Below are 27,340 nucleotides of genomic sequence, written 5' to 3'. Positions count from 1 at the left end.
AAGGCATCTCTGTCCTTCATCTGCACTTTCTTTTAGCAGTTTTTATACATTAATTTTTAAAAATTGAAGCCAGTGGCTAAATTAAATTTATTGTATGAAATACGGCCCTAATTACCATTCTCCCAATCATAAACATTATTAGTTCATGCTGTAACCATAAACAAAAGATTTTAAAGCACTGAGGTTAAGCATTGTGTAAATCTTAATGCACTATGAAAAATCCAATTTTGAGAAAGCCAGGCCATTTTAACATTAAATAGGGGAGAGAATTCTCATTACTTACAGCATTTTTTTTTTTTCCCCTTTCTACTTCAGCAATAATAAAGCCTATTAGAGAACCAAGCCACCCTTTGGCCACAACTTAATGGCCAGCAGCATAATGGAGCAGCAGGTAGTGTTTCACTAAATAATGAAAACAAAAAATCATCAAGCCAAAGTTGGGATCAGGTCTAGTAATAGAAATGCTGTAACAGGTAGATTCTGAAAACCATCTTCAAAATATTTCCCATAGCCCTGAGTGTCTCTCTCTTACTTTATTCCCAGGGCCCTGTGCAGTGCCTTGTAGATGGGAGGGATTCCAATCTGTTTTAAGAAGTCAGAATCAACCACAAATAAGCTGTAACTTAGTAGGACTGCTGAAATGGAAAGCTCCCAAGCACCCTAACGCAAGGAACAGCACAGCTGGTGAAACAGAATTATCATGGACTTCAGGCACTACTTAGAATTATACTTTAGGGCTTGTGTATATAATTTCCTATCTTGGAAACATTTTTGAAAATCTTAGACTGGTAAAATGTTTGAATATTCTTTGGCATGATAAACCACAACCAGTCAAAATGTCTGTAGCACATATGAGGAGAATCAATTTCTCAAGATATTGACTATAACCTTAAAAAAGGTATAAAGTTTCATCTTTTAAAGCACAGGTTGGCAAACTATGAGCCACAGGCCAAATCCAGCCCCTCTGCTTGTTTATGACTCAAGCTGAGAAAAAGGTATAAAGTTTTAAAGTTTCATCTTTTAAAGCACAGGTTGGCAAACTATGAGCCACAGGCCAAATCCAGCCCCTCTGCTTGTTTATGACATTAAGTGGCTGAAAAGAATCAAAAGAAAAATTATCTGTTAACATGTGAAAATTTTATGACTTTAAATTTCAGCATCTATAAATAAAGTTTTATTGGAATACAGTCACACCCTTTTGTTTACACAGTGTCCACGGATACTTGTGCAATACAATTGGCCACAGATGAATTGAGTGATTGGAAATAAGACTATAGGACTTGCAAGCCTGAACTAGTTACAACATAGACTTCTACAGAAGAAAAAAAGTTTTCACTTATATATCTAACCTGGAATTCTAAGAAAATATCCTTCTTTTCAAGATCAGCAATTTCCTGAGGAGACCCAAAATCTTGCCAGGAGTCTTTGTGCCCAAAAGACCAGTGAGACCTGGGGGTCAGAAGAGATGGCTAATAATCCTTTTAATAAAGCTTTCAGTATCAACCTTTTTTTTTTTCACTCCTAAGGCAAAACCAAATAGATTTAAATTGCGGAGTTCCCATCGTGGCGCAGTGGTTAACGAATCCGACTAGGAACCATGAGGTTGCGGGTTCGGTCCCTGCCCTTGCTCAGTGGGTTAACGATCCGGTGTTTCCGTGAGCTGTGGTGTAGGTTGCAGACGTGGCTTGGATCCTGTATTGCTGTGGCTCTGGTGTAGGCCAGCTGCTACAGCTCTGATTAGACCCCTAGCCTGGGAACCTCCATATGCCGCGGGAGCAGCCCAAGAAATAGCAAAAAGACCAAAAATATAAAAATAAAATAAAAATAAATAAATAAATTGCTTTCATAGCTTTGTTTAATACATATTTTTTTAATGTTAAGCCAACTACCCAAAATATTAAATAGAAGGGAACACAAACGCCTCCCTCACTTCAAACTCACTTGAAATTTAGGTTTCAAAAGCACTTGGAATTAAAGTACCTGCTTTCCTTGAAGGAGAATTCTCCACACTCTGACAGAGCCGCTGGGAGCAAACAATAAACATTACTCTGCATTTCAGCCACGTGACTCCTATCTTACTGCAGTAGTACCAGGCATTTAGAATTACTTGAGACGGCCTTAAAAAGTTATTTGAGCAGAGTGGTGATTAAAAAATAAAAAACAGATCTACACAAGCAATTTCTGCTGAGGTGGTTGCTTTGATCACATCCTCCCTGAGGAATACCCAGCAAATGCTGCTGCTTCACAGGGGAAGAACAAGCCCCAAGGAATAAACAATAAAATTAATCTGGCTGCCCAGTTAACAAGTCTGAAGTGTTTTTTATTACAACAGATGAACTTTACTTAACAAAGGCAATTTTCAAGACACTTTTTTTTTTTTTTTTTTTTTACTTCTTGCTTTTTAGGGCCATACCCACGGCATATGGAGGTCCCCAGGCTAGGGGTCTAATCAGAGCTACAGCTGCCGGCCTACACCACAGCAACGCAGGATCCAAGCCTCATCTGTGACCTACACCACAGCTCGTGGCAATACCAGATCTTTAACCCACTAATCAAGGCCAGGGATCAAACCTGCACCCTCATGGATACTGGTCAGGTTCATTACCACTGAGCCATGACCAGAAATTCTTGATTGAAATTTTAGTTTGATCCAACCCAAGGAACAGAATGCATCTACATCTCCATTTTGCTAGTAATATGAACTCAAGAAACAGAGTGCTACCCTTATAAAGAAAATTCCATGTTTCTCTATTAATGAGAAATGGATCATTGAACCTGACAGTTTTTCTAGGGTCCTAATTAGTTTTGCGAGACACAAGAAATGGAAAAGACAATTTATATTAGACCTCATTTTGTAAGTACAGGTGATTCTCAAAATATAAAGGTACTGTAATCTAAATTCCACCAATCATTACATGGTTGTAAATGGTAGCTAGACTCTCAGCTCCCCATCTTCAACTATTTATACAGTAAATAACCTGTACTGATAATACTATAGTCACCTTTATGTACTTATTAATAAGTAAAAAAATTTCTACCTAGATTTCTAACTTGGAATTTTAAGAATAGATCTTCCTTTTCTAGATCAAGGATTCTCTCTCTACATTAGATGTAACATATTGCTAGAGACTCTCCATGGCCCAAGACATTAGTTATGTTTTGGGCCTTCCTTTAACTGGGGACCACACCTTGATTAGGGAAAAAATGACATGGAAAAGAGAAAAGCATTTGAGGGATGGGAAAGAGTGACTCACAGTGTAGGAACAAACAAAAGGCCTTGGAAACAGGGAAGATGTTAGATGGAGATTAGGGGAATGAGACACTTAAGGAGTTTTATGGGAGGAATGTTAAAAGAAGGGATAGCACTGATCTCTGAGTCAGTCATCAGGTTTGTGAAGGTGGGCCCAGTCAGCGCAAGATAATAAATGTTCATAACTGCAGTGGTATGCTGGAGCTGGTCAGCAGAGCCTTGTGAGAATGCATCGTATTTTCAGGAATTCCCAAGCTAGTTGTTATTATTAAAAGTAAATGATAAGAGCTTACAAATAAATTAAAAAGAGATGTAATAAATACTCAAGACTCATGTTTTAATTAGTTTGCCACGTCACTCTATTATCTGAGGTTTACATCTACTGCATGTTATGGTGGTGCCCTACTGCACATCTTTTCCTAACCCACATCTTTTGCCAACTCTGTGTTCAGTGATGTGGCATTGATTTCTTTCTTTCTTTCTGGTTTTTTTTTTTTTTTTTTTTGTCTTTTTTAGGGCCGCACCTGTGGCATATGGCAGTTCCCAGGTTAGGGATCTAATCAGAGTTGTAGCTGCCGGCCTACACCAGAGCCACAGCAACTCGGGATCCGAGCCATGTCTGAGATCTACACCACAGCTCACGGGAATGCCAGATCCTTAACCCACTGAGCAAGGCCAGGGATCGAACCTGCAACCTCATGGTTCCTAGTTGGATTTGTTAACCACCGAGCCACGATGGGAACTCCGACACTGATTTCTTAAAATCAGCTATTATGGGAGTATTTATACCACTGAAATTGGCAAATCACAGTTCTGTTTCTTTTTAACCATCACAGCATTGAGAACAGGTCAGCAGAAAGGGAGAGGGGAAAGTAAGAGAATTTCCTTAGGAAGGGCCAATCAAGAGAGGTCACTGCTTACAAGGAGCGAGAGTGGAGGGCTTGCTGTAAGAGAAAACCCTAGGCAATTACAAAGCATCGCAGATTACAGACAGCAACACTCCCATAGTTCTGCTCCAAGAGTTCAACAGTATCGCCACCTTAAGTCAATTTGTTTTCTAACTTTCAAACTTGCCTTATAACATGGTTAAAAGGATATCACAATGGTTAAAAAGATGGTCTCTGCCTGAGTTGTGCACAGTATGGCATGCCACTTTTCCAGCTGTTTAACCTGGGGTATACCAAATTCTCTGCCATAAGAGCAACAGTCACACTTAACCTTACAAGGTTGTTAATTAAATGACTGATAAAAGTAAAGCACGTATAGCAGTGCATGGCACATAATAAATGTTCAATAAATAAGAGCTATAATAGATACAATGTATAGCATGATGACTATAGTTAACTAGTGAATAATACTATATTGTGCATTTGAAAGTTGCTAAGAATAAATTTGATATGTTCCGATGACGTGGAATAAAGAGCTCCTTTCATTAAGAAAAAACTGTTCTCATCACAAGAAAAATATTTGTAACTATATGTGGTCATGGATGTTAACTAAACTCATGGTAATCATCCTGCAATATGTGTATATATCAAATCATTATGTTGTACACCTCAAACTCACACAATGTTATATGTTAATTATATCTCAATAAATAAATGATAGCCCTTATTATTTACCAAAATGTTAAGTCCCATGAGAGCATGTTTTATTCACTGAGATACTCTCTTTAGAACAGTAAGTAGCAGCTGCTCAAAAACAGACATTTGAAAAGGAAACACCAAAACTCTAATAGTAGTTATTCCTAAGAGGTAGTTAGTTGAGGCCAATTTTAACTAACTCTGTGCTTTCGGTTTTCTTAAAAATAAAGATGGATTATTGTAAAAAAAATTATTTTATAAAAATTATCTGCTCAATTGTAAATTACAAGGGGTAAGTTAACCTGGCAGACACCATCTAAATCAAGTGATTAAACAAAAAAGTTAACATCACAAATAATGAAACTATCATCACCGGTCTCTTGATCCTACCAGGACACAGCATCACTTAGTGTTCCTAATGAAAAGTGCATAACTTCAAGCTAAGTCAGAAGAAAACATCAAACAAACACAAATTGAGAGGACTTCTATTAAAAAAACCAGCCAGTACGCTTCAAAAAATGTCACTAATGAAAAAAATAAACAAAGACTGAAGTATTACCCCAGATTAAAGGAGACTGAAAAGACTTTCCAACTAAATGCAATACATGATCATGATCCTGGACTGGATCCTGAACCATAAAAATGAACTGCTGTTTATGAAGGACATTAATGGGACAAGTGTCAAGATTTGAACGAGGTTTACATATTTAACACTGTACCAATGTTAAATTTTTCCTGGTTTTTGGTAATTTTGCCATGGTTATGTAAGAGGATATCCTTGTTCTTAAGGAATACAGAGTGAAGTATCTGGAGTAAAGGAGCATGTCTACAAATTACTCTCAAATGATTCGCGGTGGGGGGTGGGAATGAGAGATAATGATTAAACAAATGAGGTAGAATGTTAATAGTCTGTAAATCTAGGTTTAGGGCATATCAGATTTCTTTGAACTTTTCTTAAAACTTTCCTGTAAATTTAATTTAAAAATTTTTTCAAATTACATGAAAATAAGTTTCCAGTGGAATCTAAAAAAAAATAAATAAACTAACAAAATAGAAATAAGACTCAGACATAGAAAACAAACGTATGGTTACCAAATGTGGGGTGGGGAACAATTCGAAGTCTAGGATTAAAATATACACACTACTATGCAAACACTGGATAATCAACAAGGACCTACTGTATAGCACAGGGAACTATACTCGATATCTTGTAATAAATAACCTATAATGGAAGAGAATGTTAAAAAGGTATATGTATGTATAACCAAATCACTTTGCTGTACGTCTGAAATTAACACAACCATACTTCACTAAAAATTTTTTAAAATTAAAAAATAAGTTTCCAAAAAACAATTTCTCAAATAATTTATATGAACAGATACTCAAAGTTAAAAGGTGAAAAAAAATTTAAGATTTTTCTCTCTTCTGTTATAGTTGATTACAATGTTCTGTCAATTTCTGCTCTACAGCAATGTGACCCAGTCATATGTATGTCATTCATATATATATACACACACACATTCTTTTTCTCACATTATCCTCCATCATGTTACATCACAAGTGACTAGATACAGTTCCCTGTGCTATACAGCAGGAAAAAGGTAAAAAATAAGTTACATTTCTGAGGCTGCTTTTTACATCTTGCAGATACAAATACTTAGAAGCATATTCTTACAGGGTCCAGGAATTATGAAATTATAACAAAATTTGCTTTCACTCAAGAATCTTAGTAAAGAGTTTTACAGGCCTTTCCCAAATCAATTTCCTAGTTTGCCAAAATGACTAGATTTACACCCAATGTTCATATGGGAAAAGTGAAACAAAGACAGTAAGTAATACTAATTATTTATCATTACTCCAAAGTACTATCTTTCATGAAGTGGCAATTTTATAATACCAAAAGAATAACTCCAGTGTGAGTCCTTGTGTAATTCAGACAGTCATGCAAATAGCCTCACTCTTACCTTTAAATACAAGAGTATAGGAAACTGACTTACCACTTTGCCTAGCCATTTCTTAAAGCAACCAAATACTGAGTCAGCTTTTCCACTGTCTGAAATGCAAAGTCTACCCTTTGGAAACTTAGGGCAGCTGGTTTTTAATTTCACTAAAGGCTCACACCACAGAGAGAACCCCCGTAGTAATGAGCATACCAAACACTCAGATCTCGGTCACCAATACCATTCTTCACTAAAAGGAACCAAGACTGATCGAAGAAATGGCTGTTTCCAGTCCTAGGTCAGGGTATGTACAAGATGTAACCATAACATTTTGTTTTGACAAAAAAATAAGGAAATACCCACCTCAAAAAAGGATGGGGACATGCTGCACATTGAAGTAGCTTCCTCTGGCCAAATCTGGGACAATTTTAGACCAAATTGTCAATTAAGAACAGTAGTGAATTATAAACAAAAAAATAGGAAATCATGAGTCCATACTAACAATAGACAAAGAGAGGAAAAGGGAGAACTCAGAGGTACAGAGGAATGATGAAGGCTGACTGGTCCAAGTGAAGATAGTGTTGTAAAATTACCATTTGGCAACCGTAATGGGAGAGATTGATTCTGGCAAAAAATATCAATGAATGCTCAATCTAGGGGGAAAGTCTGATGGGGAACAAGAGCATTACATTGTCTTAAAGTATCTCTGCTTATTAGTTACAAGGAAGAAAAAAAAAGTATTTATTCAGTGAAGAAATCTACCAACACCTGGACCAGGTAATCAAAATAAATATCCCCAATAAAGACAAATACACACTGTGTGCCTCTAGATATGCTACCCTGAGAAGGACATAAAATTATGTGTGTGGTACTCTAACCAAGAACACAAAGCATCAGACAGAAAATGAGAAATGTTCTATTAAAATGAAAAATCTTTAAAAAAGAAAGGGTACTGTATTCTTCAAAATAGTTAATGCCGTTAAAAGATAAAGGCTGTGGACATGTCCCAGATTAAAGAAGGCTTAAAAAGACATGATAACTAAAAAGAGTAATACTCTCTACTGTAATTTGTAAGAGAGAATGGATAAGTAATAAGAGCCTACTGTATAGCACAGGGAACTATATCCAGTGTCCTGGGATAGAACATGATAGAAGATAATATGAGGGAAAAAAATGTATAGGTATGTGTGACTGGGTTACTTTGCTGTACAGCAGAAATTGGTATGACACTGTAAATCAACTATATTTTAATAAAAATAATACTTTAAAATATGATTATATTAATTCAATATCAATGTTGCTATGTAAAAATGGGCTTTAAAATGTGTGAAAATATTTTATTACTTTAAACATTTCCTTTAGCCTATTTCATTTCATAATTTTAACCTCTAGTATAAAATTTTTATTCCAGTCCATCCATCAAATAGCTAAGTTAATTAGCAGAAAGATATTTAATAGGCCAATATTTAATGTGTTTGTTACCTTCCTTTTGTTCCCATTACTATAACCTTAAGTTACTCATCCACCCATGTTAAACAAGCACACAGGTGCCTCTGCTTAATACATTTTGTCTCTACTATCAACATATTACTAGAATTATAAATACTGCCTCCAGAAGCCCAGACAGAAATGCATCTAGACAGGATGCCACCTGATAAATGCCAAAATTAGTATAAACAACAGTGTCTCTAGGTGCAGAGGAGATGGACGCCTAAACATTTGCCTCAAGGGGCACACTAGGAAAGTTTCTGTGGAGAACTAGTTCATGGCTTACGACAGATCATCTTAGGCAGGAAATATCTTCTGAAAGCTTAGCCATTTAGAGTCAAGCTGGGGAAGAGACTGTCTCTCATTCATCTTTGTACACGCAACATCCCTTCGAAGAGCCTGATATACAGCAAGTGTGAAATGACTGCTGGGTTCATCTTTTTAAAAAACAAAAATAAAATGCTAAGCAAAATACTAAGTCTGCATCACTTACCACTTCCTTCACTTAACTAAACATTGGTTGAGCACTTGGATAAGGTACTATAATACATACTGAGGATATAAAGACAAGGCAATTCCTGCCCTCTTGGTAGTTCACAGCTTTTTAAGGGAGAAAGGGACACATAAAGCAAACATTCAGCCGCAAAAATTTTGCAAGAAAAGCAAAGATCAGGTACACCTGAATTAGAGGAAGCACTGGACACTGTACTGAGCAAAAGTCAGGGCAGGGAGGCTTCCCACAGGGTCATCTCAAACACTGCAAGGAGCCAAAGGAACAAGAATTCCCTCTTGCCTGATTTCAAATTCTGTCTGAAAAAGGCTAATAGTTGCAATGAGTGGACAGGTATATGGGAGGAGGTGAAAGAGGCCACAAACTAAATGAATCCAAAAATCACTTAGGAAATAGCTACCAGATCAGAAAGACTTCAAACACTGGATATAATGAAGCTAACAAAAATCAATACAGTATTAGCAAACCTCAAAGAGATAGCAATCTTGTATTTCTGCCTGGTGAGCACCTCAAAGTGCTGTTATTTGGCTTTCTTTACATTGGGATTCATTCAAAAGGAGACTACTACAAGCTTTAATTATGGGAGGGCACATTAGTTACATTTGTGCTACCTAATTTACTGGGTGTTCTAGGAAAATAAAAGGCAAATTTATAAGGCACAGTCATAAGTTAGTACCCTGAGTGCCTTTAAGATAAGAATTAACATAAATGTATGATATTGTTGCCATCAGGCTAAAAACAGAAGACCTACTAGAAGAAAAAAAATCTCAAATTCAAATCAATGGACCAAGGCTGTTCAGTTCTTTTGGTTTTCTAATACCTCCCCAAGTAACTTGTACAGGTCTCAAAATAGCTTGGTTTTTCTGGGCAGTTAACACCTATCACAAAGTGGTAGTTCTCTCTCTCTCTCTCTCACTCACTCACTCACACACATGCATTTGCGTGTGTATATGAGAAAGTGAGAGCAAATGAGTGCACAAGTGTGCCCACACATACACAATCCTTCAATATTTCTCAGCATCCACTATTTCTTCAAGGCAACACGTTACTCATTAACAGAGTATGTGCCACCGCAAAGGGTAGTGTGGAAAAGGCAAAGTAGGAAAAACACAGGCTCAGAAGTTAAGATCATAATCAGTCATTTAATAGCTACAGACTTGATCAATAGCCACTTAAAACTCATTTTGTCTGTCAGCAAAATGAATTTACTCATTACAACATTTATTGATCATCGAAGTGGCAAATATTGTTAAGAACTAAGGAATAAGCATGAAAGAGAAAAGGCCTCTGGCCTCACATAGCTTATATTTAGCAGGTAAAAAAAATCAAATTATAAGAAATACCACTGGGGGAAAGTTCTCTTCAAAAGAACAGGACAGGGTTAGGAATTAAAGCATGTCAGAAGTGGGGTGACAGGCTATTTCAGGTAGGGTGGTCAGGGAAGGCTACTAAGAGAGGTCACATCTGAGCAGAAACCTGAAAGACGCAGCAAATTATAAGTGGTCAAGGCCAAGAGAACAGCAATTTCAAGACAAGTACAAACCCAAAGTGAACATGGAACAACAAAGGTCAGTTTGGAGGAGCAAGTGAATAAACACTGGATGGGAGATGAGGTCGGAGTTTGGATTTTTTCCGAGTGTGATGCTAAGCTCTTGGAAGATTCTGAAAAAAAGTGACATAATCTGATTCATGTTTTAAAAGAATCATTATGGTTCCCTCTCCTTAGAGAGACTCAATCCTTTGTCTGCCTAGTCGACGCCTACACGCTTTGAACAACCATGGCCCATTTGAGGAGTAATGCACCATGGCTTGAACATAGAGAACAAGCAGGAGAGGAGGACACAAAGAAATGCCACAGATTCCAGCTCACACTCTAGTCCAAGGGGAGCCATTGAACACTTAACAACATTATTTCCCCCATGTACTTTCTATGCATGGTTGGAAGATTAAAGAAGATAATCATAAACAAACTTTTATGTTAATAATCATTGTTCTTCAACTGTCCCGTATCAGTCTATTCTAAATGAAATATGAACTCTCCTGTCCCAACTCTCATCTTGACTGACTTTCCCCCATAGCACTTTTCACTATCTGAGGCATGCATTTATTTGCATGCTTATGTATGTATACACATACAGATATATATATATATATACACACACACACACATATACACAGACACACATTTACATATATACACTGTATATTTTACATGTTATATATGTAAAATTCTAAGAGTAAATATTTATGAATTTCCCTGATTCCTTCCTCTCCTTCCAACTATTATGTAAATTTTATGAGGCCATGGAACATATTTATTTTATTCAATGCCGTATCATGGCCTAAAAGTATATCTGGTTGTTTTAAGTGCTCAACAGATGTTAGATGAATGCATGAATGCCAAACTGGATTTTCTTCCTGCAAAAAAACTGCCTCTCTCAACTCATTTAAACACCTAAGATGACTAGATGAGAAATTAAAAGATCTTAAATCTAATGGTCTGGCTATGCCAATTTTTTCAGCTCGGTAGTCCTTATAAACAGTCACTTAAAACTAAGGCCCAAAAGGACCAGTAACAAGAAGAGACTATAATACCATCATCCCTGCTTACTTACCCTGGGAGCTTTACCTATCTCTCTCTTTAGTGGAAAGATAATCAGATTCTCTCCATACCCCTTCTAATAAAGCCCACTCTCCAGACTGGCCAGCAAAGCCCTTTTAATAACACTTTCCTTAGAAAATGCCTCAAAGCACCTCAAGTAACATGAAGAGAAATCGATTGTGAAATTTACTAATCGGGAGGCATAAACTAAATTCATTCCAGAAGAACAGGCTTTGGTTGACTGCAATGTTAGAAAACATGTAGCCATTTCATTTGACATTTGAAGTTAATTTTTTATTTCAAACAGGTTAATCTTTTGTCAGATAAAGATATGGGTTGGAGTTCCCGTCATGGCACAGTGGTTAACAAATCCGACTGGGAACCATGAGGTTGCGGGTTCGGTCCCTGCCCTGGCTCAGTGGGTTAACAATTTGGCATTGCCATGAGCTGTGTGTGGTGTGGGTCGCAGATGCGGCTTGGATCCTGCGTTGCTGTGGCTCTGGCGTAGGCCAGCGTCTACACCTCCGATTGGACCCCTAGCCTGGGAACCTCCACATGCCATGGGAGCAGCCCTAGAAAAGGCAAAAAAAAAAAAAAAAAAGATGGGTCAATGAAATCCCTAAAGTGCCTTCTTCATTTTTAATCACATACATCTATATTCCAGCCAAAAGCATCCCCCTCCCCAATGCTAACACAAAAAAAAAAATCAAAATTCTTGCTGTCTTCCAGCTTCATAATTTTGCAACACTAAGATATACACAAATTCTTAAAGATTTCCAAGCACCATCTATTTGGTCCATTAAAATAAAACCAGCAGGAGTTTCCACTGTGGCACACAGTAGTTAAGAATCCAACCATGGCAGCTCAGATTGCTGTGACAGTGCGGGTTCAATCCCCATCCCAGTGCAGTGGGTTAAAGGATCCAGCATTGCCGCAGTTATGGCATAGGTCACAGCTGTGGCTCAGATTCAATCCCTGGCCCAGAACTTCCATATGTCGTGGGTGTGGCTATAAAATTTTTAGAAACAATAATTTAGAAATAAAACCAGCAGATGGCGCTCAAACAGTTTGTAGAGTCCTTTGTAGGGAATGGTTTAGGGACTATTCTCTCTATAATGAGGAAGAATCTTGAAACTTCAGCTGGAAAAGAAATCAAGTTACAAAAAGTCTGGAAAATGTTTAATGTATGGCCCCTTTAATGGGAAGTATTACTTTAAAAAGAGTTTTTTAGAATTCTAAGAGTATAAGCTTTTTGTTTCAATGTACAACCCTGCCTCTCAGTCTATTCTTACTAATAATAAGCAAAGCTAAATTAGTCAGAGGGTGTTGCTGGCTGGTAGCTTTAAAAAAGAAATAGCCTCACCCTCTCACAAATGTTTCACAACTCTCTGGAAATGCAAGCGTAATTAGGTCAACACTTAAACAGACAGTCAAGTCCCCCTTTGCTAGCAGGAGCAGACAGATATTTGGTTAAAACGTAGAGAGCATAAGGATGTTTATTATTGATAAAACATTCCTCTCTTCCCTCTATGCCCTCCCAGAAAGCTGATGATTAAAGTGGGGGCATTCTACAATTAACAGCTTGACTTCTGTTCTACCCACCTCCCGTACTTATTCACCTAATATCCCTGGTTATTCGGTTGGTCATTTCTCTTGGCTTTCCTCTGAGGTCATCTATGAAATTGAGTCTCCAGGCTTCCAAGGCTAGCCCTCTGCACAGGAGGAAGCAGTCAAGTCTCCAGAATACAATTTGATCAAGTTACTCCTGTGAAACTCATGGATGGCCAACAGGATAACATCCTACTCCCAGGCATGCCTCTTCGACTGGTGGCAAGCAAGGCCCTCCAAAACCTAGCCCCTGATGACCTCTCCGGCCTCTCCCCACTCACCCACAACCATCATATCAAACCACGGACAGTTCCAGAACATGTCAAGAGGTTTAAGCCTCTCTCTTACTACATGGCTCATTACTTGGCAGTGCTGCTCCTTGTACCTGTCACATCCTCCTCTCACCTGACTGATGAATGGACCAAGAGAGAAAAAAGCATGAAGTAAGTCCTGCTTTCTTTCCTGAGGAGAAGCCTAGTCTCCTTTTTCAGGTGAAAGGCCTCCTTACCTAATCAAACACCCTATGCCTCACTCACTACATAGAGGTCAAAGTCTCCTCCAATTCCTTGCACCTGCTCTGTTTGTGCAATGAGCATGTGCCTGGGCAATGCTAAGGAAGGGAACCCAGCAAGTCAACTTGAACCACACCTGCTCGATTCTCATTCCTAGCCCTGATGTGACAAACTGTGACACCACAAAAAGAGGTATTCAAAACTGGCAAATGAGGATACTGTCAACTACACCAAGATTAGGGAGGGAAGGACACAAATACTGAATGGGAGGCATCACTGTGGGAGTCGAGATCACTGGCTCTGAAGCCACATGACTCAGAATGCCAGCTTCAATTGTTAGCTCTGTGGTTCTTTTAGGAACTACCTCAACCTCTAGACTGTAAACTCCACAAAGGTAGGAACTGTATCTATTATATTCACATATTTGAAGTGCATGAAGTAATTCAATAATGGCTCTTCCATCAAATGCTAACTATAAACCAACAGCACTTTGTCTTACACAGATTAAGGTTACTATTTAATCCCGTTAAGTACTGGTATTTTAACAAGTATCTAGCACATAGCAACACAAAATAAATGTCCCCAGTCATTCATAAGTAAATAAAAATATCTCACTTTTCAGAATCTCCACTTTTCTTTCCTTTATACTGTTTTCTAGTAAAATGAATTATTTCCCAAAGCCAAATAAAGTAATAAATTTTACTATTTTTTGGTTTTACTTACCTGTGAGTGAAGATTTTAACTTGATGGCAAAATTATGACACCCTCTGAAAAGCAGTCATAAAAGAATGCAGAAAGAACTAAAACTTGATTAGTTTTAAAGGTAAATTATAGGAGTTCCTATCGTGGCACAGTGGAAACAAATCCGACTAGGAACTATGAGGTTGCAGGTTCAATACCTGGCCTTGCTCAGTGGGTCAAGGAACCAGCGTTGCCATGAGCTGTGGTGTAAGTCACAGATGCGGCTTGGATCTGATGTTGCTGTGTCTCTGTTGTAGGCTGGCAGCTGTAGCTCCAATTAGACCCCTAGCCTGGGAACTTCCACATGCCTCAGGAGTGGCCCTAAAAAGCAAAAAAAAAAAAAGGTGAATTATAAATCTTTCATAAAGCTGATTAAGCTTTCTAACTAATGATAAAGACCTATATGGACATTAAACGATTCACAATACTTAAAAACCATAAACTAGTAAAAAGAAACATTTTACCATTTCAGATGATGGGAACATTATTCTTATCTAGCCTTACTGGTAATAAACAAAACAAACCACTGCATATAAATATCCAGGTTTTATTTGTTTAAGTTTTCCTTTTGGAGTTCCCATCATGGCTCAGCAGGAACGAACCCAACTAGCATCCATGAGGACACAGTTTTGATCCCTGGCCTCTCTCAGTGGGTTAAGGATCCAGCATTGCTGTGAGCTGTGGTGTAGGTTGCAGACACAGCTCAGATCCTGTGTTGCTGCAGCTATGGTGTAGGCCTGCAGCTGCAGCTCCCGTTTGATCCCTAGCCTGGGAACTTCCATGTGCAACAGGTACAGACCTAAAAAATGTTTTTAAAAAAGAAAAAAAAAAAGTTTTCCTTTTAAAATGTCCAAAAAAAAAAAAATTTAGCTTTATGAAAGTGTAACTAAAGTACATTACACATTTCTGCACCTTCTTAAATATGCACAAGGAAGGGCAGGAGTAGTGACTGGGCAACTACTATGAGCTAGGACTTTTATATACGGGAACAACAATATTTAACTGGTAAAAAATAAAAGATAAATTTGGAGCACTTCTCAAAGTATCTGGTACCCAGTAAGTATTCAATAAGTGCTAGATAGTGTCATTTTTAAAATCACATTTAATCCGCACAAAAACCCTATAATACAAGTATTAATCACCCTGCTGAATTTTACAAATAAAGACTCTAAGGTTCCCACAGCTGCTTAGTACTAGAGTAGGAATCTAAAGCCAAAGCTACGTAACACCTAAATAAGAGTTGCTTTTCTCTACATGGGTTCTCAAAGCGTTTTCCCTGAACCAAAAGCATCACCCAGAAGCTCATTAGAACTGCCCATTTTCCCCCTTCCTTGGGCACAGTAAATCAGAAGCTCTGCGGCTTCGGCCCAGCAATCTGTGTGTTAACAAGGCCTCCAGGTGACTTCCAAGCAGGTTCAAGTTTGAGAACCAGTAGCCCACACTGCACTGGACTGAGCCCCACTGGAGCAGTTATCACAGGAGGCCTAGTGTCTGTCCCCAAACGGTTCCCCTTCTTCCCAAACAATGCCACTCTGCGCTGTCTCATTCTGCATTCAGTAATCCCATCAACCCTCATTTTACAAATCCTCAGCAACAGCCCACTGCTTCCCACACTATGGAGGGTAAGAGCCAACATACTATATAGCACAGTGACATCAGGAACCCAGGCTTCTCAAGTAAGAAAGGCCAACTTCAACTTACTTACCAGCTGTATGACCTCAGCAAGTAGCTGAAACTCTCTGCCTTATTTCCTCACTTTTAAAATACAGAAAACAACAGCAATCTCATGAGATTGTTGGGGTGATAAAATGAGAAAATGAAAGTAGGAAATCTATATTTAGCATAGCACAGTAGCTAAGAACTAGAAGGTATTTAATAAAGGGAGGCTCTACAGACATAGAAAACAAACTTTCAGTTACCAAAGGGGAAGGACAGGGGGATAAAGTAGGAATTAGAGGTTAACAGATACATACTGCTATATACAAAACAGATAACAAGGACCTACTGTATAGCACAGGGAACCATATTCAATGTCTTGTAATAACTTATGGTGGAAAAGAAACTGAAAAAGAATACACACATATGCATAACCGAATCATTTCCTACACACCTGGAACACTGTAAATCAGCTATACTTCAACTTTTTAATTTTTAAAAAACAAAAAAAAACCTAAATGGAGGCTCTTAGGATTACCATTTTAATACAATATGCATTTCTGCTGCCTTCTACTGCATATACATAAATTACAGCAAATGAAAAATCTAGACCACAACCCCATAATCAACGGGAAGACTGAGACTGGAATCTCAGTATACCATTTCCTAAAACACTCACCTTTGTCTCATCATAAATGAGACCCTCTTGTAATTCTGAGACTTAGTAAGATATGGACAACATATAATCACACCCATGTATTTGACAAGGATAAAACAATTGTTTTTTATGGAGAGCTGGAAAATGGGCATTTGTGGACAAGAGATACTTGCCTATGGGAAACACCCACAGTAGTAGCTTAATATTAAGCTGCCTGGGATCCCTTAACCACACAAGACAGGATGAACCAGACACTGCTGGCAAAACCTAGTAAGTTTTATGTAGGAAGTGACCAAAGTAGAATTCACACTCATGTGAATAGGTTAAGATCACCCCTGGGCTTTAACTAGTTTAAGAAGATGACAGGAATGGCAGAAAATAAGTCCACAATCAGACTGGTGGGTTCCATGGACCAAAAAAGGAATGTACCACTGCTTGAGTAGCAAGATAAAACTCACATTTCCTTCTGTGGACATAACAAAGAGACAGCTGAAAATTCCACCTCAGCTGCCAGATGCTCTGTATATCACATGGGGTCAGTAGTTAATCCAAACACAGAGCTTGGTAAAGGGTTCCAAGGATGCACAAGGGCCAGTAGTTTTTTTTGTTTTTTTGTTTTTTTTTTGGTTTAAAAAAGAGTAAACAAGCAAACAAATCTCTGAGAGTATAGATGATGTTCCCTGTGCTTAAGGATAAGGACCCACATAAAAGGAAACAATCAGAAACTCTGAAGGAGAAATGTGTAGGAATAAGAAAAGTACTATAAAGATGCATGTCACCAGTTCATTAATCAATCAATAAATTAGTATACCTTTCAGGAGAATGTAATTTCTACATCCCTGCTGATATAAATATATTCCTAACGTGCTATCTGTATGGAGCTATTTATGGATTTCAGAATTACAGATTCAGTGGGATGACTCTGAATCTTCCTACCAGTTTCATCTCAGATGGCATAGCAAATTCCAAGAGGGCAATGAAAATCTTATAGTCGGAGTTCCCGTCGTGGCGCAGTGGGTAACGAATCCGACTAGGAACCATGAGGTTGTGGGTTCGGTCCCTGCCCTTGCTCAGTGGGTTAACGATCCGGTGTTTCCGTGAGCTGTGGTGTAGGTCGCAGACGCGGCTCGGATCCCGCGTTGCTGTGGCTCTGGCATAGGCCGGTGGCTACAGCTCCGATTCAACCCCTAGCCTGGGAACCTCCATATGCCGCGGGAGCGGCCCAAGAAATAGCAGCAACAACAACAACAAAAGACAAAAAAAAAAAATCTTATAGTCTTACCATAAAGACTAGAACTTTTTTTGTTTTTGCTAAAGTATATCTAATGTACAATGCTATATAAGTTACTGTTGTACCATACAGTGATTCACAATATTTAAAGGTTATACTTCATTTATAATTACAATAAAACATTGGCTATATCCCCTTGTTGTACAATATATACTTGTAGCTTTTTTTTCCCCTTTATTTAGGACTGCTCCTGCTGCATATGGAAGTTTCTGGGCTAGGGGTTGAATGGGATCTGAAGCTACCAGCCTACACCACTGCCATAGCAATGCTGGATCCCAGCCACATCTGCAACCTACATCACAGCTTCCAGCCCCACTGAGTGAGGCCAGGGATTGAACCTGCATCCTCACGTATCCTCGGTCAGGTTCTAAACCCACTGAGTCACAAAAGCTACTCCCTTGTAGCTTATTTTATACTTAATAGTTTGTGCCAGAATTTTAAAATATAAATCTTGCTGTCTCAGTTTCCCCATCTATAAAATAAGAAAACAATTCCTATTTCACAGGTTTGTCAAGCCAATAAAATGAGATTAGTACAGAAAGAAGCAAACACAGAAAGCTCCAAGTAAACAGCCCATACGCAAAAGTATGAAACCATCTGGGCTGAAATTAGGTTTCTCATCAAATATCATTCCTTAGTTTTCCTAGAGGCCCCACATCAGGGGTCAAAATGACACTGTCACTGGTTCCAGGTCACAAAAGCCCCCTGTGTGCTTTCATCTTTTGAGTGATGATCTATAGTAACTTACCCTTTGGGTCATAAATCTTACCAACAACAAAAGTCTCACTTTTGACTAATCAGACATTTATAACCATCCATGCCTGGGGCAAAGCTTTTCCTAAACAGCTTTAATTCTATTTAACCAAAAACACTAAGAACCTATTATGTGCAAGGTACTGTGATAGAAGCTGGAGTTAAAATGAGAGCAGTAAAAACAATTCAAGTACAAAGTCTCTGCCCTCAAGATAATGGAAAAAAGGGAGGTAAGCACAAGCGCACTCACTTAAAGTGCTTGAGGTGTTATAGTGAAGTCTGTGTAGAGGGCTTGGGGCCAGGAGGGAGGAGGAAGATTCCACAGGAGGCCGAGGGCTCAGGAAGGGCTCCATAGACACAAGGGACAGGAAATGTATCCTGAAAGATGAGCAGTTGTCTTTGTGTGTGTTGGGGGTGGTGAGGGGGATTTACTGTATTTCAGAGAGAGGGAGAGATGCACAAACTGTTCTACACGGCTGAAGGCTGGCACACACTGAGTTGTCACTGGTTTCCCTGCAGCACTGCCGACTTGGCATGGGGCCCAGAGCTTGGGAGCTTTAAACTCCCAAATGCTGACTTCAAATTTTTAAAAATTTATCCTGTCCAAAAATCAATTATAATAGCTAGTTTACAACACCATTTCAAAACCCAGGTGCTCTTATCAGTTCCATTTGCATCATGAACTGCTCTGCCAACTATAAAGCCAATCTGACTTTAATTATTCACAACCATACAAGGAAGAAATCATGAGAAATCTTTTTTTTTAATTCAACGAATTTTATTACATTTATAGTTGTTCAACGATCATAAGAGAAATCTTAAATGACATAAAAATACTGTGAAAAATAATGTAAACTATTAACTCCCTTAATTGAAAATCATTACTACCTCCTACTAAGAAATAAGCAGCCCTGTGTTTAATATTATACATCTTGATGTTATTTTGAGTCAATAATCTAGTAATAATTAACTTAGAAAGCTACCACAGACCCATCCATTTGAAATAACATCCTACTTAGTGCATGTAATTTCCCATGTGTTTCCACAGTCAACCACTGCTGGCGGGTTAACAGTCAGACAGGTTGGAAGTCCTAAATCTCCCAAAATGCTCCAATTTAATTCATCAGAAAGGAGCCTTTAAAACTATCCTTTTTGGAGTTCCCTTTGTGGCTCAGCAGTTAACGAAACTGACTAGCAGTATCCATGAGGATACGGGTTCAATTCTTGGATTTGCTCAGTCAGCTAAGGATCCTGCACCGTGAGCTGTGGTGCAGGTCGCAGATGCCGTGGATGTGGCACAGGCTGGTAGCTGTAGTTCCTAATCGACCCCTAGCCTGGGAACTTCCATATGCCACAGGCGCAGCTTAAAAAAAAAAAAAAAAAAAAAAAACCTATCCTTTTTGTCATTTGGTTCATGCTTAAATGCTAGGGTACATCAGAATCATCTGAAGAACTGATTTTAAAATGGCTTGTAGGGCCTCTCCCCAAGTATTCTGATTCAATAAGTTCTGGGTAGGGCCTGAAATTTTTTGTTTCTACCAAGTTCCTAGTTGTTGACTCACACTGGTCATTAGGAACCACACTAGAAAACCAGTGCTTTAAAACAATCCAGTTTAAAGTCACTCCAAGTAACTCCTCACACCAGTGATTGCTCCGAGTAAAAAAATGTTTACAGGATCTCCATCTGACATTTGAAAAAGGGGTGCCAAAACTGAACTCTAAACACAGAATGTAATATGAGCATCAGGCTTCAAGTTACCAGGTCAAGAGAGAGTGGGAGCAATCTGAGGGACTGCTAGGAAACCATCCTTACCTGGAGAGACTAGACAGAAAGGGAAAGAGCTTTGAGTTCAAATCTCTGCCTAACCTCTTACTACTTGCGGTGAGGAGAATGTACGTAAGTCACCATACATCTTCAGTAAGTGGTAGTTCCCCTCCTCTTTCAAGTAAACAAGGGAAAGAGTTGTCAACACAAGTGCATGTGCTGAAGAGACAAGAGGAAGCCACACAATATAATGTTTATACACTCCTCCCACTAAATACTCCTCACTCGTGGGTGCTACACCGTTCTTCCACTGTCTCTCATAGTAAAATCTTCAGTGGTCATGTCTGTGGTTCTTTGATGCTTTCAGTCATTCTACCAGACAAAATTCATTTGTTCTTTGGAAGAGTTTAACTGTCCTCACATCCCATTCACTACACTGTAACAGTGAAGAGGCCACCTCATGGGATAGTCCCTATCATCCCCCACTGCTCTTCTCTGCTCTCTACACCTCTCCATCTGTGTTTCTTTGGGTACTACTTTCATCATCTGCCTAGTCAGAAGACCTCCAGGTACACTCTGCCCTGCTTGTAAAATGTCATACTCCCTCCTTCAGGGCTGGCCAACAAACTTTCTGCAATGATGGAGACAGCCTCTTATCTTCACTGTCCAATATGGTAGCCACCAGCCAGCCACATGTGGCAACTAAGCACTCTGCAACAGAAGAACTGAATTTTTAATTTTACTTCATTTTAATTAAATAGCTACAGGTGACTACTATAATGAACAGAGTAGATCTATACAAGTGCATCTCCAAGTATTCTCCCATGTGAACTGTCCTCTCCAGTCAAGCCAGACCCCTCACCACCCATGTCAACATCACACCTTACTTTGAAGACTGTATTTCCTTTTCTCACTCTACCCTTCCCTTTATCCATGGCCAAACTTTCCATCTTTACCTGAAGGCTTTCCTATCACATCTGCCAACATCTCATACCTCTCCCTGTCTGCTATGAACCAGCAGTGCCTGTATAATTCACCGACCACCCGAACAGGCACTGCTTGTGCTGTCATCTAATTCCTCAAGCATCTGAGCCCCTGTGAAGCAATCTATTCCTCTGCGACAGGTCCTCCATTCACTTAACAGGTGCTTCACAAATATTTGTTGAATGAATTAAGGGTATAGAGCACTACGTTTTGGTCTTCTTTGGACAGCAAGACTTCTATTCACTAGAACCAACTGGAATTTTTAACTCAACCCCACCACCACCAACCCAATATTCAGATGCTTGGGAAACAGCAAGTTATTACAGAATCATCCTGTAGAGAGACCCTGAAAAGTCTCTGACCTCTAAATTTATTTATCTGCTCTGAAAATGCCAAAGAAAAATAAGAGATGCTACCTACAAATGCAAAACGTGTTCTCTTGAAAGCAAGTTTCTGGAGACATTAAAAACTACAACAAAAGGAAACCAAAATTCTGGGTCTGTAAAACCACCAAAAGCTAGATTGAGGAACACTTGACTTCCTTATTTCTTCTGGCACTAGTAACAATGTTGACATTATTTAAAAACAATCCTCAGATCTGGCTAAAAAGGGCCTCTAGTCTACAAAATGTTGGAGCTGACCCATCAGATATGTATTGTTAAGGCAAAGACGGGTAATTCATTTAGGAGATCAGAAGACTGATAAAGCTCTCTTTATAGGAGCAAAATGTAACATAGTAATAGCTAAGCAAGAGGCATAGCTAGGTTCTTTCAACTCCTGCTATGGAAACACATTTCCCAGGAAGAGATAAAACACTGCCATTACCAAACAGGTCCTCTTTCCTACAATGAAGCAACTGAGAACCAGGCCAGGGTAACCTAAATTCTGCAGCCCTTAGCAGCTTTGATTATCTATGTAAATTATACTTATGCAAGAATAAACTATTTTAATTGCTAATGTTAAGCTCACTTTTTTCTGATCACTCCACTTGCACTCTCATCTTCTATTTCTGTTCAGGCTCTGAGGCTGGTTCCAATTAGCACACAGAGCACATTAATCAACTGTCCAAGTCTTCACCAAGGGACACAGAAATCGAGAGTCAAAAAGAATTGAATGTGATGGCAGGAAATCAAAGTTTTTTTCAAGATCTAAATGCGGAGTCAAATGGATATGCTCTTCTGATTTCCCTTCTTTAAATGGGCCTGGGAGTCATTCACAGGATTTGAACACTAGGTCCACCATAGCTGGAACCTTAGACCAGTTTGTTACCATTCTGAACTCTCACTTCACTGGCTCTAAAGTGTAAATACTGACCAAATCTTTTACATCTCTTGTGAAGGTTAATCAGGGAATGTGCATAAATGATAACCAGGGTACCTTGCCTAGAGGAAGTTCTCAACCAATACCAGTACCCTAACCTACATTTCCTTTCCTTGAGAAAACAGAGAGCAACATCATCCTAAGAAATAGTCCTTGGAGTTTCCATCGTGGCGCAGTGGTTAATGAATCCGACTAGAAACCATGGGGTTGCAGGTTCGATCCCTGGCCTTGCTCAGTGGGTTAAGGATCTGGCGTTACCATGAGCTGTGGTGTAGGTTGCAGACGCGGCTCGGATCCCACGTTGCTGTGGCTCTGGCGTAGGCCTGTGGCTATAGCTCAATTTGACTCCTAGCCTGGGAACCTCCATGTGCAGAGGGAGCAGCCCTAGGAAAGGCAAAAAGACAAAAAAAAAAAAAAAAAAAAAAAAAAAATGGTCCTTCTTCTAAAACAAAGTTATAGAAATAGATATTGGTTTGTTTTGTGCATTTTAAACGAAAAGAATCCAGGGCCAAAGATATTCTTTCTTACGATGTTTCTCTACTGTGAAAATGTTTCTGCCTCCTCCCAGAAGCAATTACATGCAAAAACACTCAGTGCTAAGAAAGGAAGGAGGACATAAACAAACAGATCTGTTGGGGTCTGGAAATTTGTAATTAGAATGGCTCATCCCTTTGAAAATCTAACATATGTGGGTTTTATCCCAATCATATGGTGTGTAATGGTAACCATCCCTTACATAACCTTACAGCACGGTTGGAAATGAATTTCCATGTCATCTATGAGTATCTCTCTGCTTTAAAAAAAAAAAAAAAGTATTTCATTTTTTAAGGAAAAAAAACTTTCGGTTTTCCTGAGGGACACCTGGACCACAAATCTTGGGGACCTCAAAAGACGAGTTTATAACTGAATAATCTGGGAAATGAACCCCAAGTTTTCCCTCCTTAAATATGTCCTTACAGTCATTTTAGTTAGCAAATCATCAGCGTCCAGTATAAACCTTTCAAGTCAGTATGAAAGCCACAGCAATCAATTGTAGAATATTCTTAACCATAAAGTACTCAATGCCCCCGGAACATCTCGGCAACTGGTAAAACATTCTTCTTCTCCCCGCCCCCCTTTTTATGGCCAGATCCTCAGCATACAGAAGTTCCCAGGCTAGGGGTCAAATTGGAACTGCAGCGGAGGCCTATGCCACAGCAGCACTGGATCTGAGCCACATATGTGAGCTATATTGCAGCTTGTGGCAATACTGGATTCTTAACTCAGTGAGCAAGGCCAGGGATCGAACTCGCATCTTCACGGGCACTATGTTGTGTTCTTAACCTGCTGATCCACAACAGGAACTCCAGGACATTATTCTAATAGAGAAAAGCATCAAAGAGCCACAGGGGCTGCACTGGACAAGAAAAATGCCTTACTGTTCAGGATCTTCGCCTTCCCTTCCTTTTACTGGTCCCAGGCTAAAAAAACCCGCCTATCCGCCTAAAGAAGCTCTAAGTATAAAGATAAGTGTTTCACCAAGTAATTCAAAAGGATGGCTATTACTGACTTCCCTACATCAAAAATTACAATCCACATTGTGACTCTTTTTTTCTACTTAAGAGGGATTTCAATTAGTAACTGTAAACTACTCTCCAATGTGCCTACAGTGCATACACATTGGCTATCTAATCTTTACCTGTTTACTCCTCTGAAAAAAAGTTCAATGCTATCTTTTCAAACATTCCTCTTCTTTCAGTGATCCCATAGCTACCTTCTTCTCTCTTACTTAGCCCACTTATTCCCAGACTTACACCATGACTTCTCTGTACACGTACTCTGAATCCTAAATTTAAAGCACTGCCTCCTGCAAACAGGCTGGGCTAATTATTTTTGGATTCTGCTACCTGACCAGATCTACCACAACCCCCATGAAGCTTCAATCAAATCCCTCCATCTCTCTGTAGCTCAGTTTCTTCACTCTTCCAGAAAACTGAGCTCAACTGCCCCTAAAATACAATGATTCCTATGACTCATCAAACTGTCCTCCACCCCTGACCTCTCCCACAAAGTTCACTCCCACACAGAGAGCTGCCTGTGGGACAGTTACTTGGGTGCATCATCACAACTTTTTCTCCAGAAAAGTAAAGTGATGAGAGGAGAAAGGAAGTGACTTTCTCTAGCTTATAATCTACAGGATTAATCCAGTACTTTATTCTTGACCCTACTGTCTCTTTGTACCTCACCGAGCTTCCAGCCTGGCCTGGCCAGATTTCTTCTAGAATAAGCCTGGGGTCTGAGATAAGAGGCAACCAAAGACCCCACCCTTCTCCTCCTTCTGAAGTTTAAAAATCTTGCTTCCTTTTCAGCTGTTAGTCTGGGGGAGGATTTATTTACTGTTGCTAATGTCCACTTGCTAGGTTGCTAGGTCCGCTAACGATCAGTGTGTGTGGGTGGGCCTTTTTGTTTGTTTTAGAAATACGAACCTTTGCTTCATGTGCCTGCCTTTTTCTTTTATCATCTGATAACATTCCCCATCTCCTATCCCTTCTGGGAAGTCTATGCTTTTATCCTGAGAAGGGCTCTACAGCCAAAGGGTACATGTACTATGTGCATAAAAATATAGCAGCCACTTCGTTTGCTCTAAGTTTTTTACTGCAAAAGAAAAGCTCAGACCATAAGTCCCATAAAGGCTAGAGATAATAACTCAGGATTCAAGAGATACAGGAATTATGTCTAGCATTACCTTTTCAATCTGCTAAGAGACTAGGTTATTTATTTCACAGAATACATCTCTAGAATAAAACACTATTGGACACTCTCAGCTACACTCCCCCTGGGGCTTCGGCACATATTCCCTTACAGCATATGCACAATAAAGACATTGTTATCACATTTATTTCCTTAGCAACATTATTAATCACAAAGATGATTACTAACCAAGACCCACACACACCCCCCAGAAAGTGGAAGTTCCCGTCATGGCACAGCAGAAACAAATCCGACTACGAACCATGAGGTTGTGGGTTCGATCCCTGGCCTCGCTCAGTGGGTTTAGGATCCAGAGTTGCCGTGAGCTATGGTGTAGGTTGCAGAGGCAGCTCGGATTTGGCGTTTCTGTGGCTGTGGTGTAGGCCAGTGGCTACAGCTCCAGTTAGAACCGTAGCCTGGGAACCCCCATATGCCGCAGGTGCGGTCCTACAAGGACAGAAGAGAAAAAAGAAAAAAAAAAAAAAAAAAGAGCGAGAAAGAAAATGAAAGGCCTACTATCAAATCGTTATCATACATTGTTCATTTAGGTTCACAAAGGGACTAATAGCAAATTTTAGAAATGCGGGGTTTTTTCCTCCCAAGAAGCAATTTCAAGCATGAAAGAATATAAAAACCTAAGCAGAATTTTTAAATTACACTGTCCTCTGATAAATGAGATCCAAATTTGCTATTTAAAAACAACAACAAAAAAAGTTTCTCAATACAAGAACATCCAATTTACACCTAATATATGGACCTTTTTTTTTTTTTTCTTTTTAGGGCTGCACCTGAAAGTTCCCAAGCTAGGGGTCAAATGGCAACTGCATCTGCAGGCCTATGCCACAGCAACACCAGATTTAAAACACATCCACAGCCTACACTGCAGACTGCAGAATGCCAGATCCTTAACTCAGTGAGCAAGGCCAGGGATTGAGCCTGCAACCTCATGGATCATGGGATTCTTAGCTCCCTGAGCCCTCCTAAAACATGGATCTTAAAGATGACTACAGAGTAATACAACTATTTTTCCTCAAATAGGTAGTCCAAAATATTTCATTTAAACTAAGAATCCAGTCTGTCTAAGGCTGCAGCTCTACATTAGGATAAATCCAATATCCCCAAGAGGCCTGACTTGACCCCAAGCCATTGGAGGATCTAAAAATTCAGAGTATACTTACAGGTAGGTGCTGTGCTGGTATTCAGATGAGACAGAAGGCAGGCCCCTCGGGAGGTCATTCAGCCTTCTGTGAAATCCTTCAATATCAGGCTTTTGCCTCTCCTCCCTGAGTCTCCACATCATCCAGGAGAGAACATACCCAGTCCCCTCTGCACTCTGAGTCCTGCCCCTGTTCTTCCTGTTTCCCACATGGATCCCCCACCTGGATTAGAGCTCCTGCACTTGTTCCCTTCAGCTAGAACATTGTGCCAAAACCGCACATGGCTGGCTCCTTCTAGTTAAGTGAGTCTCAGCTTAAAAGGCCCACCTCTCAGAGGTCTTGAGCACTCGACCTAAAATAAAATAGCCTCTACTCAGACACAATCACATCACATCCTCTTGTTTCATTTTCATAAAACTGTTCTTCCTGATGTTTTCTTGTTATGCATTATCTGCCTTCTCCCCACTATAATGCAAATACCACAAGTGCAGGGAACCTTCTGTTTCTGTTCATGGCCATATTTTTACCACCATTCAAAAAAGGGGTTTGCATGAAAGAAGTCCCCCAGATACACCCCAAAATTCATTTCTAATATTAATGTGACTGAAATTTTAAAATTCCAAGAATAACAAGTTAAAGGAGCAAATGCTATCCAAATTTCTGGAACTCCTCCTCTTTTATGTTTTTTTGCCTTTTTAGGGCCGAACCTGTGACACACTTCCATCTGGCACTGCCTCTCCACTTTTAGGCTAGGGGTGTAACTGGAGCTACAGCTGCCATCCCACGCCACA

At 39.4% G+C, this 27,340-nt stretch overlaps 2 protein-coding genes and 1 long non-coding RNA gene across 10 annotated transcripts in view; 1 reads left to right on the top strand and 2 right to left on the bottom strand.

Annotated features, from left to right (window-relative positions):
• Positions 1-27,340, top strand: part of KLHL25 (kelch like family member 25) — a 665,168-nt gene that overhangs the window by 273,734 nt on the left and 364,094 nt on the right. The gene's annotated exons all lie outside the window — the stretch shown is intronic.
• The window catches only part of AKAP13 (A-kinase anchoring protein 13), a 333,498-nt gene that overhangs the window by 204,426 nt on the left and 101,732 nt on the right, over positions 1-27,340 (bottom strand). The gene's annotated exons all lie outside the window — the stretch shown is intronic.
• Positions 3,717-11,975, bottom strand: LOC146401798 (uncharacterized). Its single transcript, XR_014811004.1, has 2 exons — positions 7,877-11,975; positions 3,717-6,010 (listed from the first exon to the last, which is right to left on the bottom strand). It is a non-coding gene; the product is annotated as an uncharacterized LOC146401798 (long non-coding RNA).

Source organism: Sus scrofa, chromosome 7, assembly GCF_054392235.1.
Source record: "Sus scrofa isolate SSC_HxYL_T2T_F1_AM1 chromosome 7, Sscrofa_HxYL_maternal_Yorkshire_Landrace_v2.0, whole genome shotgun sequence".
Classification (NCBI taxonomy): Eukaryota; Metazoa; Chordata; class Mammalia; order Artiodactyla; family Suidae; genus Sus; species Sus scrofa.
Note: the sequence above shows the minus strand (reverse complement) of the source record. Positions and strands in the feature narration are given on the sequence as shown.